We start from the raw sequence: 21,879 nt of genomic DNA, 5'->3' as shown, positions 1-21,879 counted from the left end.
CTTCTGATTATCTAGTTTTGTGTGCTGTAAATTGAAGTGCCATCAGTAAGTGACTTGTGATCTCTGGGTTATTGATTGTTTACAAAGTTTAGAAGTAACTACTTATGTGTTATTTTTATATATAAATATTTGTTTTAGTTACAATTTCCAAGCATGCTGTGACTATTAACATTAAGACAAAGGGGAAATAAAATATTAAAGTTTTTTATAAAACATAATGGACGTAAGGAGCCATCAACTGCTACACATATTTTAATTGAAGTCATACGTATGCTCACACCGCCACTAGACTTCTTTAATGACTTTTGTGCCATTTAAGAAAAAAAAAACAAATGCCAAAATAGATAGTGTGTATTTATACTAGCGGCGTGGGTGGTTGTCATGGATGATCACCTCATCTGACTGTTACAATAGTATAGTGCTACCTGAATGTTAACTTTGAACAACTTCTCCCTCCAACTTGTTAATTATTATTATTATTATTAGTTCTTCACCTTACTCACTACCATGTGCAGCATCTTCCGCTCATCTCTTTAATATCATTGATTGCTGCTAACTCATTCACTCAATCATTTATTATTCTCCACCTCACCTCCATTAATATTAGCATCTCCCTCTCTCTACCGACTAGAATTTAGATTCATTGGTCTCTTTCATTCTGATCAGTTCAAGTGGTTTAACTCAACAATTCTGACTGAATGCTTATGTACCTTATTTCAGTGAGATCTGGATAAGGTCAGGTCAGGTCAGCCCAGTTACATTTATGTTTTTTTTTCCTTTTATTGCATTGTTGAATACTCTTTTTTAATCTTTATTGGTTATCTAATCCCACTGAGTTTTAATTGGCTGTTGGGATAGACGTTGGATGGTCGTTTTGAACAAAAAAAATTCAAAGTCTCGTCTATGGTCAGGGCCATCCGGATATTGGCTGGAACTGCCGTTCTGACCAACAACTTTCAAAGTTTGACCTCCCTGTAATCAGAATGGCCGTCCCGATTAGAGATGTAAACGAGCGAAGCCGAGCTCAAGTTTGGGATCGACTCGTTCATTATTATTAATAAATTTATACATGTTTTTAGTTACTTTTATATATTTTGTGAAAAAACTTAAGCGAGCTTAAGCTCGGCTCGAGCTCATTAGTACCTTAAACGAGCCAAAGCCTAGCTCAAGCTCGACTGCGCAATGTAAAATTAATGCATAGAAGTTCGAAATATGTAAAATTTAAATATAAACAAAGCTCGTTAAGGCTCAACAGGAGCTTCGCCTACAAGGCTCGAGCTCGAAAAAGCTTGGCTCATTTCGAGCTTTTTATCGTCCGGGCTCAAGTAGCTCGCGAGCGGCTCGACTGGTTTGCACTCCCGTGCCAATAGTTTTCGAACGACCGTTCTGACCAATAGTTTACAAAGTTTGATTTTTTGCTTTGTCAAAACAATGGTTTTGAGTGTTTTGTGGACGACCATGTTATAGTGTGATGGTGTAGCTATAGCATGACTAAAATCCAAACAGAGTCACAGAAGTCAGTAAAGTACGGAAGAAGATTAATAAAAATTAAATTAGGTCACCAATAAATTTATGTATTCATTAAGGTTTCTTGTTTGACTAAAATCTTTTTTTGTCACACAAGTTAGCTGGATGTGATTATTTGCATAGTACTAAATATATCATTATCATCATGATTTTATTCAGATGAGCATACAGGTTTTACAACTTTTGAGGTTTATGGCAAATTACAAAATGAAGATGATGTGCAAGAACAAGTTTTTATTCTATGCAATGTTCTTGTTTGGAACATTTGTGTCGTTAGTAACCGCAGAGCCCGTTGAAGATAAGCAGATTTTAATTAATTTCATTCAAAGCATTTCACACAGCCGCGCGATTAATTGGGATATGAGTTCTTCAGCTTGTGTTAACTGGACTGGAGTAACATGTAATCATGATAGTTCAAGAATTATAGCAGTTCGTTTACCGGCTTTTAGTCTTCATGGTCATATTCCTCCAAACACACTTGGCCAATTATCAGCTCTTCAGATTTTGAGTTTGAGATCAAATGGGCTAATGGGCCAGCTTCCATCTGATTTCTCCAACCTTAGAAACTTAACATCTCTTTATCTTCAATCCAATGCTTTCTACGGCCCGTTGGTTTTGAATTTCTCGGATTGGAACAATCTTTCGATACTTGATCTATCAAACAATGGTTTTAGTGGAAGCATTCCACCTTCCATTTTAAGTTTAAGTCACCTCACTGCTTTAAATCTCGCAAACAACTCGTTTTCTGGGAGAATCCCGAATCTTAGTATACCAAGCTTGCAAGTTCTTGATTTGTCAGACAATAATCTTACAGGGCCCGTACCTCAATCTCTTGAACGATTTCCCGGTTCGGCTTTTGCTGGAAATAATATTTCTCCTCTAACTTCAATGCCACCTGTTTTTTCTCCCGTTGGTCAACCGCCAAAGAAATCTACAAAACTCGGAGAGCCTGTAATTCTTGGAATCGCGATTGGCGGTTGTACTTTAGCGTTCGTGCTACTTGCATTGATAATGATATTTTGGTATTCAAAAGACGAAAATTTTGGCGCAGAGAGACCACATAAAGAAGAAAATGTAACAAAACTGAGATCCAGAAGTCAAAATGTCAATGGGAATGGAAGTATTGTGTTCTTTGAAGGTAGCAGCCTTGCATTTGACTTAGAGGATTTATTTAGAGCTTCGGCTGAGGTGCTCGGTAAGGGTACGTTTGGTATGACTTATAAAGCAGCATTGGAGGATGCAAGCACGGTTGTTGTGAAGAGATTGAAGGAAGTCGGTGCAGGAAAGCGAGATTTTGAACTCCAAATGGAGGTTGTTGGAAATATTCGACACGAAAATATTGTTCCTCTGAGGGCTTATTATTATTCAAAAGACGAAAAGTTAATGGTGTATGATTATTTTGATCAAGGCAGTGTTTCTTCATTGTTACACGGTATGTTTCGATCCATTTATTTGTTTTTGTTAGAAATGGCTTACTGTTTATTATGCTTATAATGAATTTACTATTTTGCAGCGAAAAGAGATGAAAACCGGACTCTGTTAGATTGGGATAGCCGATTGCGAATAGCCATAGGAGCAGCAAGAGGGATTGCATACATCCACACACAAACTGGTGGTAAACTTGTTCATGGAAACATCAAAGCCTCCAACATCTTCTTAAACTCACAACGATACGGTTGGGTAAGTGATCTTGGCCTGACGGCAGTGATGGCTCCCTTAACGCCGCCAGTGATGCGTGTAGGTGGCTACCGGGCACCAGAAGTAGGCGACACCCGAAAGGTGTACCAAGCATCAGATGTCTACTCTTTTGGTATTGTGCTGCTTGAGCTTTTAACAGGAAAGTCACCTAGTCATGCGACAGGCGGTGAGGAGGCGATGCATTTGGTGAGATGGGTTAACTCGGTCGTGCGAGAGGAATGGACGGCGGAGGTTTTTGATGTGGAGCTGTTGAAGTATCCTAACATAGAAGAGGAGATGGTGGAAATGTTGCGGATAGGGATGCAATGTGTCGCGAGGTCACCCGAGCAGAGGCCGAAGATGGCGGATGTGGTGAGATTGGTTGAGGATATTCGGAGGACTACTAATGCAGGTGCATCGGAGGTGTCAACGCCCACAACGGAGGTGACTGCAGCGTCTCCCGTGTTAGCACAGCAGATAGGATCTTCTGTAGTTGCACTTGCAATGTAAGGTTAATTATTTGAAAGTTAGTTATGGAAATAACTGTTATATTGTATAATGTGTGTGAAATGTGGGTTGTTATTGTTTAGGAATTGGAATTATTATTGGGGGTTTGTTTTCACCTCATTCTTTGACAAATTTCATTTAAATTTGACTATTCATGGTCAAAAGTATGGTAGGGTATTAGAGTTAAAAAGTTCTTTTTTTAGGACAACAATTTTCATTAAAAGACTAGCAAGACGTTTGGAATCGAACAATACAAAACAAGAGTTGCAGGAAAAAAAAAACGTCAATGGTCCAGGTTGCACAAAAAAAAAAAGAAAAAAAACCTTTTTTTGACGAAAATCGCATAAGTGACTAAACCTTGGGGACGATTTTCGCACTCTACTCCCTATTCTTCCATGAAATGCTATTTCCTTTAATCCATAAATAACACAAACATTTAAGGTCTCCAATTAATGGACTAGGAGAGAGTCTAGGAGGTGATTAAGCTTTAAGCTACTCTTTGAATGCACTAAAATTGGCTAGGAGAGATTCTTGGAGATTAATAAGCCACCCTTTGACTTTACAACAATAGATGAAAACTATATTAAATATTTTTTAATCCTTAAGTCGTTATACATATATGGAGTGATAGTCCAAATGATTTCAAAGTGTTGTGTTAAAGAAATAGTTGACAACCAATTTAATTTAAGAAAATTACGCATAGCGTGTCATCAATCGAAAAACAAGCGTATGTATATATAGTTATATACGAATAAGATACCAATTCGACGATGTATCCAACAATCAAAGACAGATAGCACTCCAAACTCATTTTTCCTAAAACGAAATAAACGTTTTTTTCTTATGTAGATTCTAATCATAAATAAATTTATTCAAAACAAATGACATTCATAATCTTCCAAATTAAAATTTAGAAAAAATAAGATTTTTAATTTAAAAATTAATTATTCAAAAATCATATTTAATTTTAATCTATGTTTTTTTCCTTTTACTTTTTTACGTATAATAATAATAATATAATATACACGCATTTTTAGACGTTGGTCAGCACAAAAAGAAACCAAGTCGTCACTTGTGTGTTTCCCAAATTAAAACTTAGAATTTGTTGATACCTTAAATCAATTAGAATGATTTTAGCTTTCAAAATTTGTTTTCCATAAGTGTTACTTTGCAGTCTATAAAACCCAACATTATGGACTTGTTTGCAATATCAAGCCATTTAAAGCACACCTAACTGTTTAAACTATACTTCAAAGTTCAAACCACATTCAAGCCATGGGGAAACCTAAGAACAGGTGGACATCCGAGGAAGAAGCGGGTCTTGAAGCCGGTGTGGGTAAGTACGGTGCCAGCAAGTGGAAGGAGATACTCAAAGATCCAGAGTTTGCGTATATTCTCCAAAAACGATCCAATGTGGATCTCAAGGTTGTTATATATCCGTTACATTTGTACTTATATTCTTACAAATGACTAACTAACATTCGGACTTACAGGATAAATGGCGCAATGTGAAATCATATGATGCCCCTCAGGCTCGGGCAAATGCACCGCGTGAGCAACAAGTCTCGGGGTGTGTTTTTAATTTTTTTTAAATGTGTTTCCTCGACTTTATGATTTTTAATTTTTATTCATTTATTAATTTATCCTTTGTGTAACAGTGAAATACATAGAACGATTACTAGTACCACAAACAACAAGCTACGCCTATTGATTACAATAATTGCTATAGTTGCATGGTTAGGGATTGGTATACATATTAATATTTGGAATCCGCCCACTGTGCTAAGGTTTTTTGAAAATTTTCTCGATAAATCATGGCGATCCTACGAGGTGATTGGAAATATGAAAGAACATGTAAGTGCTATTCTTCTTACAAATGCTTAAATGGTTTAATAAAATCACACAATTGATCTTACTTTTTTTTTTCTCCAATTTTGCAGGTTCAAGTACACGGGATGACATAGTTACTTAGTAGCGTAATTTAAGTTGATTTCTTTTTGAAGCAATGTACTTTATTGGGCTATACTAGATTTTATCCCTCGTATTACGAGGGTTGTTTTACATTATTCGTTTTTAATATTTATATATGTATATTTGGATTTTAATTTTATTTATTGTAAGAAAATTAATAATTAATATACTTTAGGTTTGATGATGAAATGATTTCACAAATAAATGATATGTTATAATCCAGTTTAAAAGCTATATTGGTTTGGTGATACTCATTACCCGTTTATTTTCTTTATTATAAAATTGTTTTTTAATTATAAATAATATCTTTTTTTAAAAAAATAGGATATTAATTTTTAGTATATTCCTATTTTATAGGATTTTCATATTAAATATTTGATGAGATTATTTTTTAGTATAATGAGATGTTATAGCCCGTTTAAGAGCTATCTGGGTTTGGTGAGACCTTTACCAGTGAATTCGGGTCAAATGCGTGAGAAACCTTCGTTTATAAATAAAGTAATCAGATGGCTTAAGAGAATGGTTGTTTTACATTTTGTGTTTTTTAATATTTATTTTTTGGATTTTAATTTTCTTTATTGTAAGAAAGTTAGGGTTTGATGATGAAAGGGTTTCATGAATAAATGATATGTTATAACCCGTTTAAAAGCTATTTAGATTTGGTGACCCATGACCTGCTTATGTTTTTTACTATAAAATTGTTTATTAATTATAAATAATATCTTTTTCTTTTTAAATTGGATATTAAATTTTAGTATATTCCTAGTTTGTAGGTTTTTCATATAAAAAATTGGTAAGATTAATTTTTAATTTAATGAGATGTTATAAACCCGTTTAAAAGCTATCTGGTTTTGGTAAGACCCATGCCCATGAATTTGGGTTAAATCAATAAGAGGTCTCTATTTAAAATTAAGAAATATGGTGGCTTCTATAAAAAAGGGGAGTGGCCACATCGCGACACATAGGATTTTTGGGTTTTCGTTTATATATATTATAGATTTGTTACTTTATAAAGCCTTATCACATTTAGTTAAGCCCAATTATCCCTCTAGTTTAGTATTACTGGGCTATTTGTTATTTTATACTAATTGGGCTTTTATCAAAACAGAAGGTGCATATCGGGGCTTCTGGCTTTTGACTTTGTCTACTACTTCGCTAAAAATATATTTGGTTACGTTAATGAAATTATTTTATGGTGTCTTACCATTCAACCAACCACAAAACATTAAAATTCGTAGTAAATTTATTGATTTTCGGAGAGTGTAACGTTTTTAAGGCACACAATTCGGGGCCTGATTACTACAAAGTCGTAATGACTACTATCAACACTTTCGAAACTCAAATAAATCATGATCATATATATTTAAATGATTAGGTTCATATACTATTTATGACCTCATCTAAGCTTGCATATTATTGTATTAACTATTAACTGCTGATTATAACGTTAAATCCAAATAACTGTGTAAATCATAATTGAATCGTATTTCCCCATGCTCACGTGTAATGATTTAATGAGAAATTATTTGATTTTCTTAGGTATTATACAGCTTTTAATATGGTGATTATTACTCGAAAATATTCAAATGACTAAAAATTGTATAAGTTTCAAAGTTAAAAAAATAATTCATGTACTTTTAAAATAACACATTGGCATCTCTAAGTTTAAAAGACTTAGTTTTGTTATTTAAAAAAGGTTAATGGCGCAAGTTGCCGCATGTGTTTGCATTTTACTTCGATACAACACATTTTAAATTAATGAAAAAAAATATATTATATTCCAAGAAAAGGGTAAGTTAAAAGTTTACTAGAAATAGATGCCAATCAATTTCAACGAGTAGCAATAAATATACCATAAAAAGTTAAAAATGGTTGTAAACAGATTCTGGGTTAATACTCATCACTATTAATAAAATTAAAACTTGATTTATCAGGAAAAAAAACAAAAAACTTTTGATTTACCTTTACTTGTGAAAAGTTTGCTACAAACCAATTAATTAGTGTTTCTTAAAAAAAATAAACAAATTTTTCAGAAAGCAAAAAAGTAATTAAAAAAATAAAAAAAGTCATTTATGTAAAATCATCTCTCTTGCCAGTGCAAAATCAAAGTAGTTAAATGTATATTTTAGCACAAGATATGACCATGCTCATGCATAACATGCTTCCTTTTGCAAAAAGAAATCACAATACAAAAACCATTAGTTAAATATTTGGATTAACAAGATGATGCAAGGTCTAGTATAAACCACATTACTGGCCTAACTATGCAACTACTTAATTGAAGATTATTTACACTATTTATTGAATCAAAAAATGCTTAGAGGCAAAAACACATATATATTATAAGTCACTAGCAGAAACTCTAGGAAGTGATTAAGCTATTATTTGACTACACAAAGTCGTTATACCGATCATCATAACTCTAGAGTGATATTCACTAGGAAAAAAAAAAGATGATTTAAAAAAATACTTGAAAACCAATATGACAAATTATACATAACTACGTCATCAATAGAAAAACCAAACATTTGTCATGTACATACGGATAAGATACCAACTCGATGTTTTTTTCCTTATTTATTTTCTAAATATACGTAAACTTGTTTAAATAAATAACATAGAATTAGCCCCGACTTTTAGCTTCCAAATTTTGTTTTCAACATTAATAACTTGGGAGCCAAAGTTTAGGGAAATTAAAAGCTATGAAATAGTGGTGTTTAAGGCAAATGGAATCATCATTGGGGGTTTCCATAAGTGTTTGTATTCTATAAAACTTGACTTGTTTGCTCTTCATATCAAACAAACATCATTCAAAGCACAACCAACGGTCTAAAGTATACTTCAAAGTTCAAACCACATTCAAGCCAACTGAGTTCATGGGTAAGACTAAGAACACGTGGACACCATTAGAAGAAGAGGCTCTTAAAGATGGAGTTGCAAGATACGGAGTCGGAGACTGGAAAGAGATACTTAATGATCCAGATTTTGGTGATATCCTATGTAACAGATCCAATGTGAATTTGAAGGTTATATATTTTGATTCAACCTTTCGCTTTTCGAAAGAAATATTATTCCTTCCATTTTTTTTAACGTTTGTTACTAACATGCATACGTTCTTACAGGATAAGTGGCGCAATCTGAATATATATGCCCCTCAAAGCTCACCAAGTGATCAAGCACGCTCCAGGCATGTTTTTTAATTACCGGCTTTATGATGTTTATTTTTCGTATCATTATTAATTTTTTACCTTTTGTGTAACAGTGTGACACTTAGAATGGTTAGAGCTACCCGTAACTAGCTATGTTTCGTGATTATAATAATCACGATCGTTGCACTGTTGATTGCGTCGTTAGTGTTTGCGATACATACATTTCGGACGCTGCCATTTATGCTAAAGTTTTTATTGCTGCAAACATGTTTCTTATTACAAAGAAACTATTGAACATGTGCAAAAGCTTTATAAAATTTGTCAGGAAATTAAAGCGGTTCTATAAATGGATTAAGAACGTTAAAGAAACTTTAAGTACGATTCTTGTTACGCATGTTTTACTAGTTTAATATCAGTTTATCATTCTTAATATATATTTATTCATTTTTGCAGGTTCAAGTTCATGGGATGATATAGTTAGTACTTTGTAGCATAAGTTAATTTGATTTTTCTATGAAGCAATGTACTTTTTTCATTTATTTTAAAGCATGTATCAAAGTTTAAAACATTGCATGCCATTTGTTAATCAAAAAACTGGGAATCAAGAAAACTTTAGACCACTTGTTTACACTTTACATACAGCTAGCAACTTGAAAAAGCACAGTTAACTAATTATAAGCTGGTTTGACAATAAAGCCTTAATTACATTTGTTAAGCCCAATTATCTCCCTGGTTTAGAATGATTGGGCTATTATCAAAACAAAAGAGGCATGGGCCCCGCATCTTCTGGATTGATGGGCTTCTGGCTTTTGGGCTTTGTCTACTACTTTACTAATATATTTTGTTAGTTCTAGAAATTATTTTATGGGATCTATCATTCAACCAACGACAAAAATGGGTAGCGGCACCGCTTGTTGCCCGTCTGTCTTCTGTTTTGATGTAATCACTACCTTGCTTATTATAACTTAGTATTATAATATAAGTAGTTATTTCAATAATAATAAATAATAAACGGCAAAATGATAAAATTTGAAGTAAATTTATCCAATTTAGGAAAGGGTGATGCTTGAATACATAAAATTAGGGCCCTGATTACTACAAAGTCGTAATGATTTTCTTTTGACACTTGTTTAATAGACTTTCTTTTTTAGAGCGGTTTTATCTTGAAAGTTGAAACCACGCCCTCCTCTCCAATTTAAAAACTCATAAATCCTAATTAGAGTGGTTTTCTCTTGAAAGTTGAAACTGCACCCTCCTCTTCTATTTAAAAACTAATAAATCCTAATTAGGATTCTGAAATAGTATACAACTACCTTTATAAAATGCTTAAAGTTGAGACATATTTAACCCAAATATAAGTAACGTTAAATGGGCTAAACATGTCTCAACTTTAAGCATTTTATATAGGTAATTGTATACTATTTCAAAATTTTCAAAGCCAAACGATTCTTCAAATTTTGAATTTGCATAACTAGAATAACAAGACGAACCCTTATTTAGGCTTCCTTTCCACTTAGAAACTATTTAAGATACTTTAATATACCATAAAGTGATAATTAAAAAAAAAAGAAATATATCAAAAAGATCAAAACGAAATATCATAAAAAGATCAAACACTATTACATGCAATTGCATGGCCATAGTTAAAAACTACGATGTTTCCATTGTAAATATTAATTTTACCGATGTGTTTTTACTTATATTCATTAACAATATTAACAAACATTAATAAGTAGAAAATTTTCTTAAAAACGTGCAAATGCACGGCCGTAACTAGACCGCGGACTTTGACTATATACACAAGCTAAAAGCCGTAAAGATAGTCTTTGAAAACATATGAAAAAACATGTGTAGACCTGGCTAGCTACCTCTATCATCCTTCGAAAAGACAACAGACACATGCGTATTTAAATAATAGAAATTGTCGCTTAAATAATAAATAAATTATACAAAACGTGTTGCATGGTCAGTGGTCACCTGCCTTTACTGATACACTTCTAAAAAAAGATTTTCTTTACTATATACTACTAGTCTACTTTAAAGCATTCCCATTTAATTCCTTATCTCTATTTTTATAATTACACAAAAAACACTATTTTTTCTCTCTCATTTTCAATTAAATAATATTTTTTTATACTTTTATCATTACATTTTCTCTCTCATTCACTCACAACCACTTTCGAAAACATTAAAAATTATAGAGATCAACAGTGTCATTCTCCAAACCATGAACAGTAACATTTTCCCTCTCCTCATCTCACAACTATTTTTAACCATCTCTAAAAAATAGGAAACACCTCACATAATTTAGGGAATCCATTGGAATGCTCTTAGAGGATTCCTAGTCCTACCCTATATTTTAATATATATTATATAATTACACTAAAAAATATTGTATTTTCTCTCTCCTATTTAATTAAATAATATTTTTATACCTTTATCATCATATTTTCTTTCTCTTTCACTCACAACTACTTTATGAAAATATTAAAAAATTATACAGTATCTACAATAAAACCTCAAATTTAACTTTCTTATATAAATTTTCTTTCTCTTAAACTCACAACCGCTCATAACCATATCATATAATTTACAAATCCCCCTCACATAATTTTAGGGAACGGATTGAGAATGCTCTTACTACTTAAGAAGTAATTTACCGACACGTTGCGCGGTAAAATCGGTCGGTAAAACCCGCTGTTGCAGTGGCGAATCAACACGAATTCAATCAATAGTAGCTACGTTCGTTACGATAGTGGAAGTAAAACAAAATGGAAACAAAAGGATAAAAATAAAAATTGAGGTTGGCAAATGGGGTGGCGTCGGCTGGTCCCGGACAACGGCAGCGAGTCACCGTGAATTTAGTCAATATTAGCAATGTTCGTTATGGTACTAGAACTTAATTAAAATGAAAACCAAAAATAAAAATAAAATTAATTGAGGTGAGCCAATGGGGTGACTTCGGTTGGTCCTAGACGCTGAGGTCTTGGCTCTACACCACTCATATAACATATTATAATTTTCTTTTGTTAACATATTTAAAACAACGTTTATTCGGCCGGTAAACCCGGGCGTTGGTAAAACCCGATCACTGCAACGGCGAGTCGACTCGTTGATGTGCTAAAAGTAGTTTTATAAAAACATGCTAACCTAGACACTAAGTAATAAATTATACTCTTAAACTTAACTAAACTACTAATCGGCAAGCGAACCGATCGACTCTAGTATAGCTAAGTAAGTCCGGATATTGAACCCACGGGACTCTTTAAGTTACGTTAACTAGCTAAATTTATACTTAACTATAGACACGACTATTTATCTATTATTATTAGGGGGTTTTACTTAAAAACTAAAATTAAACTAATTAATAAAACTAAAGACTTAAAAACGACTTAACCCTGGACTTAATTCAAATGATGAAAAGATAACTACCTAGGCTAGAATCCCCTAAATTTCAGTTATCAATTAACCCAGGACAATACTTAGTTATGGAACTGGGATCGTAAAATAGACGCTTAAGAGAAAATCTGAACAGGACCCCTGACCCTTCTCAAGAGACACCTATGGATTTCTAATAAGTTTTAACGCACATCAGTATTAAAAATCAAGTTTCCTTACGGTCACCTAATTGATTACAAATTAGTTCCTTTATACGAAATCCTACCTTACAGCACGGAAATCAAAGGCAGTCTAATATATTCAATTGACTCGATAGACAAAGTTAACCGATCAAACCTAGACGGACTCCTTACGAATAACTAAATCTAGCAATCCTTATCAACAAAGACCTATCAATAACCTAGCACCTTACAGCTATTTAGGTTAGCAGCACACTTAGGTTTATTTGATTAACTAATATTATTCCTATGATCTTAATGCATGTCAATCATAAAATAATCAAGAACACAAAGTAATTGACCTAATAACGACCTATCATAATGACAAACAATAATCAAGGCAACTATGAAATAATAATAATTAATCAAACAATTCTAAATATCCATATGCATCAATTTAATATAATTAAACCTTTTAACTAGTTCATAAAAACCATAACGATAAATAAATCTCAAGTTAAAATCAAACGTCAACAAAGGTTCATCATAAGCCTAGGCATTCTATAATGTTTAGCCTAGCATCTTAAAATCAAACAAAACAATAATAGACGAAATCATGACGAAAATAAATAAGAACGGAAGATTAAAGGTGATAAAACCCGTGATCTTCGTTCTTGGATGATAAGCACTTCGCCGGCTGATTCCTAGCCTTCAAACCCACCAAATATTGCAATCCTAAGCTCCAGGAAACTCCAAATTCTGCTCTGGTTCGCAGGGTATGCTCAGGATTAAGTTTAGGGGTGTTTAAATAGGTTTCCTGGGCCAAAAACTGATAAAAACCAAGAAAATACGCGAAACGGGATGCCCGGCGCGCCGCGCTGCGAGATTTGCCTCCCGGTCGCGCGACGCTGCGGGGCTAGGATTGCTGATCGGTCCGGTTCGTTTCCTGATGCGGTCCGGTTCAAATCTGATGCTCCGGTTCACCGGTTTGGCTTGTTTTAGCTCTTTTTTCGCCCTTTTTAACCATGAACAAGTATCGGAACCTACATTATTCAATTATGTTAGTAGTATACAAATCCTAATAAAAACCGAACATAAACTAATAAAATATTATATAAAATGTACACGGGATTTATGTATTTTAAGCATTATATCACTCGTATTTGGGCGTTCCGGTGGTGAGTCGGTAAAACTGGGGCGCTGGTAAAATCGGGGCTTTCCGGCAGAGAGTCAATGTGAATTTTGTCGATTTCATTTATATTTGTTACGTTACCGGAACTAAAATTAAGTTCGGTAAAACCCTGGCGTCGGTAAACTCGAGCGTTGTCGGTACTGGACGTTGCGCGGTGAGTCGGTAAAACCCGAGTATTGTCAGTCCCAGGCGTTATGGCGGTGAGTCGACACAAATTCGGTAATACAAAAAACAAAACGTTCATTACGAATCTAGAAAAAAAGATGAGTCGGTAAAACCCAAGTATTGTCAGTCCCGGTCGTTGTGGCGGTGAGTCGACACGAATTCGGTAATACAAAAAACAAAACGTTAATTACGAATCTAGGAAAAAAACAAAAAGAAATATCATTTAACCAATAAAACAAAAAAATAAAAAAAAATTGGACCGTTGAGGTGGTGCCACTTGGCCCAATCAGGGCCTTGTGGCACCAATCATCAACTTTACTTATAGATATATAATAAGGACGATGGGTCTTTGGTTTAGCTGTAAAAAGTGTTGAAATACATGTTGCTTTTCAAACGATGATCATGTTTACGTTTTGTAGTCGACATAAAGATGTAAATTTATAAGTAATCTCAAAGAGTGCGAGCTTATTGTTCATAAAAGAAAAACTTAATAGGGGTGTGTCGTGCTATTCGTGTTATTCAAATCTATAATTTGAGAAACCAATTTGATTTAGAAAATTTGGATTTAGGTTGATTCGAATTAGTGGACCGTTATGGGCAGAGCACCTTTTTTTATGAGAACAAGCTATTTATTCACCCTTCTTCTTTAGGGTTGGTTGGGAGTTGTGGTGGGGTCAAGAAAAGCGAAATAGCATGTTGCTTATGTTTCAAAATTGATAAAAATAGTTGTTTGCATATTCTTTTTTGTTGTCACATTCAACACACTTAACAGTGCTATTGAATTAACTTTCAATTAGGTTATATGATAGGCGGGGAAAAAAAACAAGGAAAAGACTTGAAATTTGTTAGATTGAAAGAAAGTTAGTTTTATTGTCTAGAAATAATTATATAATAGCTATGACCTTCCGACTTTCCAAGTTAAGGTCATTGGGTATGACTCACTGGTGGTAATAGAGGGTGCTGAGGTGGCGCTTGTAACACCACCAGAACACCGCATCACCCCCTGTTTGGTCACTAGTGGCGGGGTCCTGGTGACCATGGTCACGCCAGTCATTACCATTCAACCAATCAGATATTTTGTTTTTCCTATTCCTTTTCATTCTTTTTGTTATTAAATACTAAAAATAAAAGGAATGGTGGAGAATGATGTATAACAACGTTTGAGTGATTAGGTTGAATGATAGAAGAAAAACTGAGGTGACGATGTGACGAATGATGGAGAGTGGTGCATAACTCATACCCTAAGGATTAGAAAGGTCCTTAAATAGGTGTAAGGAGTAGAACCAAAAGAAAGGGAGTTTAACATGTCTTTCAAAAACACAAGAGTGACAAATTAGACGATTTGGTTAATCTATAATTAATAAACGAGGAATTTTGTAAGGAATGCAAAATAGCAGCTTCCGAATGTCCTAAGTGATGATGTCCTTGAGAGCCTGATGAGAACGTGAATTGGTACAAATCTCTAGTGTTGTTACACATAAGGATGGGTGTTTGATTAAATGAGGCCCTGAGGGGCGTAAAGGACATTAGAAAGAATAACCGTTGCCGAGAATAGAAATAGTCACATCATTTTCGACAGAGATATTCGTAAAAAGACCATTAATGAAATAAGACGACAAAAAGAACTTTTGTATGTTATAAGAACTTTAATGGTCTTACCTGACCCGAATAATAAATATTTTTTCAAACATGCAAAGGTTTAAAATTTTAAACATATAATACCGGTAACAAAATTTCTAGTATCCCACAATAGTTTTTTTTTTTTTTTTATAAAACATTCATTTTAAAACATATAAGTTTACTATTAACACCCACGGGGTCGGTGTAAAATGATAGGAAGATCTTCAAAGTATATATATATTAAAACGCGATCGTGCAAAGAAATGGAGAAGTGGGTGGAAACATGGTCGATCAAAATCAGCGTCATTTTGCCTATAATTTATTCTGCTTAATTATATTAATAATAATCAACTTATATATTGGGGGACAGACCAGTTGACTCCCACTAATTCGATTATAGTGAGGATATCTGTGTGTACAGTGGCTGTACTTGTAGCTAGCTAGCTAATATGGGCAAAAATACCTTTAGTTAACGAAAAATATTCTTCCTTTATTGATTAGCTAATCATGGTACTTTTTATCATTGATCTTCATATGTAAAGTTTGATTCAATGATAATGTTTTATTAGTTAATTGTGTTAGCTTTATTGGACGAGCACGATACACATGTATATTTTTAACCTATGATCTAGTGGTAAAATATTTTCATCAACTTTATAATTATATATATTAGTGGGTGTATTCAATATCTACGGTATGCCTAATGCTGATTAATATTTGACATGTAATTACCCGAAAGGTATTAAGCGGGGGGGGGGGGGGGGGGGGGGGGGTATATGACTATTCAACAGCGTAAAAGAATGGATGGTAAATGCTTGTCTCATTAATCAACGATCATCATTGTTTCTCTTTTTCAATTTTTCTCAATTTTGTTGTGCGTAACAGCTAGTTAATTATTGAAGGTACACACATTATAAAAGGAATTTAAGTCTTTTAAAAGAAAAGTTACTACTACAACATTTTTCCTGTAATTAGTGATCATCTTTTTTTTTCTCTTCTCACATTTTTCTCATTTTTCTCATTTTTGTCAATGTAACAATTACTTTATAATTCAAGTTCATCATATAATATTAGGAAAATTAGGTCTTTTTTTAAGGAAAAAAAAAACTATCACTACAATATTCTTCTTGTAATTGTTAAGTAATCATTTTTTTCTCTTATCGCATTTTTCTCAATTTTGTCATGCATACGAGTTACTTTATAACTGAAGTTGATCACATAATAAAAGAACTTTAAGTCTTTTAAAAGAAAACGTATTTACAACAATATTATTCATGTAAATAGTGATCATCATTGTTTCTATTGTTCAATTTTTCTTAGCGTTGTCATGCGTAATAGTTAGTTTCTAATTCAAGTTACTCATATTTAAAAGAAATTTATTATGTTAAAAGAAAATGTATTATGATAATATTTTCCTTGTAGTTAGTGATCATTTTTTTTCTCTTTTCGCGTTTTTCTCAATTTTATCGTGTATAATAGTTACTTTATAATTCAAGTTACTTTATAATTCAAGTTAATCACATAGTAAAAAAAATTTGAGTCTTTTTTTTAAAGAAAGAAAGTATCACTACAATATTCTTCCTATCATATGATTGTTAAGTAATCATCTTTTTTCTCATCTCGCATTTTTCTCATTTTGTCATGCGTAATAATTACTTTATAATTGAAGTTAATCACTTAATAAAAGGAATTGGAGTCTTTTAAAAGAAAAAGTATTACAACAATATTGTTCCTGTAAAAGAGGAAGGGACACTCATGGATACTACCTATTCCTCGGTCAATCATACACCGTTATTTCATTTATACCATCAAATACACACAAACCAGAAAATAACTGGAAACACCTACCCACAAGTATCCTAATTTTTTTTTCTTTTTTGTTAAAATTTAAAAACAAATAAAACAATTAAATGTAATTAAAATTAAAAATATTAGATAAGTGAAATCCGGAAAAATAAAATATGATGATCAAAACAAAAAAAATAAATAAAACACGAACATCTAAACTAGATGATCCTTCAGCCAATTATATTTTTCCGCAATTTCTCGTTTACGGGTTATAGCGATTTTCTTCATCTCGTCCTCTAGATGATTGCGTGGCCGAGCATATCAATATATGTCTTAGAAATTAGCAAATTAGGGTTTGAGTGAATAGAAATGGTGAAGGTTTAGTGAATAAAAATGGTGAAATGTTTGAGTAAATAAAAATGATGAAGAATTAGTGGTATTTATATATAATAAATTGATTATTAATAGGTGTTCTAATTTCTTCAAAAGATTAACACATGGTATATAGTTAGGGGTGGGTTTGCCATATGGTAAACTACCCATAAAACTTACCCACACTAGTATCCCGGCCCCTCTAAATAGTGATCATCATTGTTTGTCTTCTCCAATTTTTCTCATGTTGTCATGAGCGATAGTAACTTTATAATCATTTAATAAAAGGAGTTTAAGTATTTTAAAAGAAAAGGTATTATGGAAATATTTTTCCGGTAATTAGTGATTAATTTTTTCTTTTCTCGCATTTTTTCTCAATTTTGACGTGCGTAATAGCTATTTTATAATTCAAGTTAATTACTTAATAAAATAAATTTAAGTTTTTTTTAATAGAAAAAGGAAGTATCGCTCTTACTGCAATTGTTAAGTGATTATTTTTTCTCTTCTCGCATTTTTCTCAATTTTATCATGTAATAGTTGCTTTATAATTGAGGTTAATCACATAATAAAAGAACTTTAAGTTTTTTTTTAAAAGTATTAGTACAATATTGTTTCTGTAATTGTTAAGTGATCATGAACAAATAAAAAAATAACACTTAACTCTTGAACTTTAGAAGTAAATTAATTTTAAAAAGATTAAAGCATAATCTCGTTTTTGAGTAATATGTATCTTTTAAGTTTGAACTTCGAAGTCATAGTAAGTTAGTTCGGAATGATTTTATCTTTTCCCATTATTAATTATTCGTAAACATAAAAAAATGATTTTCATTACTCTTCAGAAAGTCGAGACCAATGATTTGTTTGTAATTGAATACACAAATGATTGTTAATTGATCATGTATGCTAAAGTCATATATTGTTGGTGCATGTATAAGAGGAATAATCGTAGTATAAATGACAAAAAGAATGTGGTAGCATATGTAAGTGTTTCGAAAAGGAAAGACCAAATCTCATGTACATTCCACAATTACAAGTTTAAAACAAATATAACCACACCATGTATATACATACATGATACATATACTAATTATTTGAATCTAAACCATATATCAGTACCTAATTTCTGGGTTCAAAGCTTTCCGTATCTCACTTCATGTTGTTCCTTGTATTCTTGCAAACCTAAGAGGTTTAGGTATGTCTTGTCTAGCTACTTTAAAGGACAAAAGAACATCCTTTTCCTTCTTATAAAGTATTTATTTTATATTATGTAAATATTAAAAACTCACAATCAAGGTTTTAAAGTATTTTCTTTTGTTATTTCTCTTATTTTTCCACATGTTATAACTTTGTTAATTTAATATGTCAAGCTAAGGGTTGTCTGCAATTCGATTTTGATGGTTTTTAGATCAAACAGTAAGTCAAACATGTAGTAACAATTTTAGATAATTGTAAACTTAAATCAAATTGTTTACAATTTAACTCAAACCAAGCAAACCACCTTGTTGAAAATGGTTTGACTTCGGTTTTATTTCACAGTTTGGGCTATTATGCCTTTAAAATGAAAATGCCTAAAATACGATCGAACCAATGAGTTAATAGCAATAAAACTTAAATACTTACTACATTGTAGAGGGCTCCTAGGGTTCAAGTAGCAAAACAACTTAGTTAGAGATGTTCTTTTTAACCTATTCGAGTGTATCGGGATTTTTGTTAAAAATAAGTACTTGTGAATTTGTTAGCCGAACCGTTGAAAAGGAGATCAACACTCAGACCTGCTGACATTTTGTGTGTGAATCTAACATGGGTTTCCCCTCTCATGGGCTTGAAGAGTAATGCTTTTACAATGGACCAAACTACTTTAAAAGTTGTTTTATGTGAAGTACCAAATATGTAAAAACACCATTGAGAACCAGCGCATGTTTATATCATAACTAAATGCTAGAATTGAGCAGATATCGATAACAATCGAACGCCCACGACATCGACAGCTTCCCTGCTTTATCGGTATTGCGATATAGGTTTTGTTTAAAATCAAATAGTTTCACATTTTATTTACTTTCTTTTTATAGGCATGCATGGGGAGTTTCTATCATAACTTGCCGGTTAAAATGAATTACACCTCTAGCTTTCATACATGCTTTAGGTGTGTAAAACTGTCGTAAAACACATACCAAACCTCCGAGTTACATACAAACACAAAAGGGACAAACATCTCTTGCTTCAAAGAGAAGCTTATGCTCCATTTGCCAAAAAGATTACCCACGTAGTATTTTAACAGTAAATAGTACCACCAATTTCATTGTTTAATATCCGGTTTTAATGTAATTAGGCTTTGGAATCATAAAAAAAATCATGAAAATTCGAGCTGAATTTAAAGCCTCTCATGAAGATAACATAAACATAATAAACCCCACACTCTTCTTCTGCAACTTGGCCCCCCTTTTCACAACGGATCTTGAACCTTTCTGATTTTATTGTATTTTTCTAACTTTATTTAGTTGTTTATTATATTTGGGATTATTATTTACATATACTCATACATGGGGATTAATCCTTAGTTTCCATAGTGATTAATTCTTGGTTTTTCTTTCTTCGGTTTTCTCATCATTTATCATTGCTCTAACTAATATTCTCTCCGTTTATTTTCACATTATTATAACTATATAGTCTTTTTATGTATTAATGTTCATTATCGTTATTATTTGAATAGGTTTTATTCCTACATGGTGACATTTTTTTTATCACACTCGCTATACCATTACATATACCTTTATATATCGCTTAATGTGTATCTATGCAACGCATAAAAAAAGTACACATTATTTGATATTACTAATCCATAATTGTGTTTCGGGACCAAGGAAACAAGGTTTTTTTTCTTAGAAAGGGGAACTTTTTATGCAAGTTAATTGGACAAAGAAGCTCATGCTTCTTATGTTATAAACACACATTCAAAACAAAATCTTTATTGAAATGATACTTTTTACTTGAACAAAGTAAAATAGCATCGTTTGTGTAAATCATATTTTTTCCCCATAAATCCCTTTGAAATATCTTTCTTTGTGCATGCAGTATGCAGCATAACTTTAATTATTAAAAACCAACACATGGTTTTAAAGGTTTTCTAAACATAACTTACACCGATTAAAATTTTGACAAAGGGTCCTAAAATATAACGAGGTTACGTGTTATATTCACTATTCAACAGCCCGTCATCACCTCCACTCGTATCCATCATTCACCATTCACTCTTTTTTTCAATATATTTATTTACTATAAGTAATAAATAAAATCCATTCAACCAATGAATAAGTGCCACATAAATGACCCACCACACCTTCAAAATCTATGTGTGGCGAGCGATGTGCGTATCATGTTCACCATGAAAATGTGCAGCATGAGGGGAGACAAATGATATTCCCCGCCCACTATTCTACCATGTACATGGCATTTGCACTTATGAAATCATCCCATGACCATAACACATGGCCTGATCGATGGTCGATGAATCCCTACATTTTTGTCACCATATTCTTTGAATTCATGATATACAACAAAGGGTAACTTTGTAGAATAGTAGCGTGTATACCACCATGAGGGTTATTTTGGTAACTACATTGAGTTAGCAAGGTACGTATAAATTTAAAGGCAGAACGTATATCTGTTTAATCCATGCATTTGTGTTGAAAACCGGAGTATAAGAGCATAGATGGTGAAGGCTTGAATCAAGGGAGGTGTATCATCTAGGATTTGATTAATATTAATCAATCGACTTAAAAATCTTGGATGTCGTGATAACATTTTGACTTTTACCATAACAAAATATAGCAAAACACCATATACATATAATCAAAGACTAATTAATATACAGCTAAAATTTAATTTAATATTACCCTAATAACTTTTGTCGAGCTTCATGCACTCGATATTATTTGTCTTGTATATTAAAAAACTTCGGTTAAGGGTTTACTTGGCATAAATTGGATGTGACTCAATGGTAAAGCACTCACTTTACTAGTGAGAGGTAGGGGGTTCAAACCTCACTATCACCAATTTATATGGGAGATATGAGGGATGACCCTGTTGCCAGGGTTCGAGTCCTGATCTCACCCGGTTTTACCGGCTCCTTGCTGTCATGCCGTTTGGCAGGCGTGAGGGTTGGGTTGTATCCAGGGAATCCCTCAATGGGTGGACTGCTAAGGGCTCCGTCCATCCGGACTCGTGGCCGGCTCAGGCTACCTTTAGCCAATGGGGGCCGCGTACGGAGTACTCGGCGTTACTTGGTTGGTCGTTCCAAAAAAAAAGGGTTACTTGGCTCGATGGAAATGGGGCCAAACTTCAAGATTTTAGGCTA

At 32.8% G+C, this 21,879-nt stretch overlaps 1 pseudogene; it reads left to right on the top strand.

Moving 5' to 3' along the window:
* Positions 1 to 1,734: 1,734 nt before the first annotated feature.
* On the top strand, positions 1,735 to 3,714 carry LOC143576957 (putative inactive receptor kinase At4g23740 pseudogene; annotated as a pseudogene).
* The last annotated feature ends 18,165 nt before the right edge of the window (positions 3,715 to 21,879 follow it).

Source organism: Bidens hawaiensis, unplaced genomic scaffold (genome assembly GCF_021521415.1).
Source record: "Bidens hawaiensis isolate Kalapana, Puna unplaced genomic scaffold, B.hawaiensis_p1.1 tig00028432_1, whole genome shotgun sequence".
In the NCBI taxonomy this organism is placed as follows: domain Eukaryota; kingdom Viridiplantae; phylum Streptophyta; class Magnoliopsida; order Asterales; family Asteraceae; genus Bidens; species Bidens hawaiensis.
The sequence above is the reverse complement of the archived record's forward strand: the minus strand, read 5'-3'. Positions and strand labels throughout refer to the sequence as shown.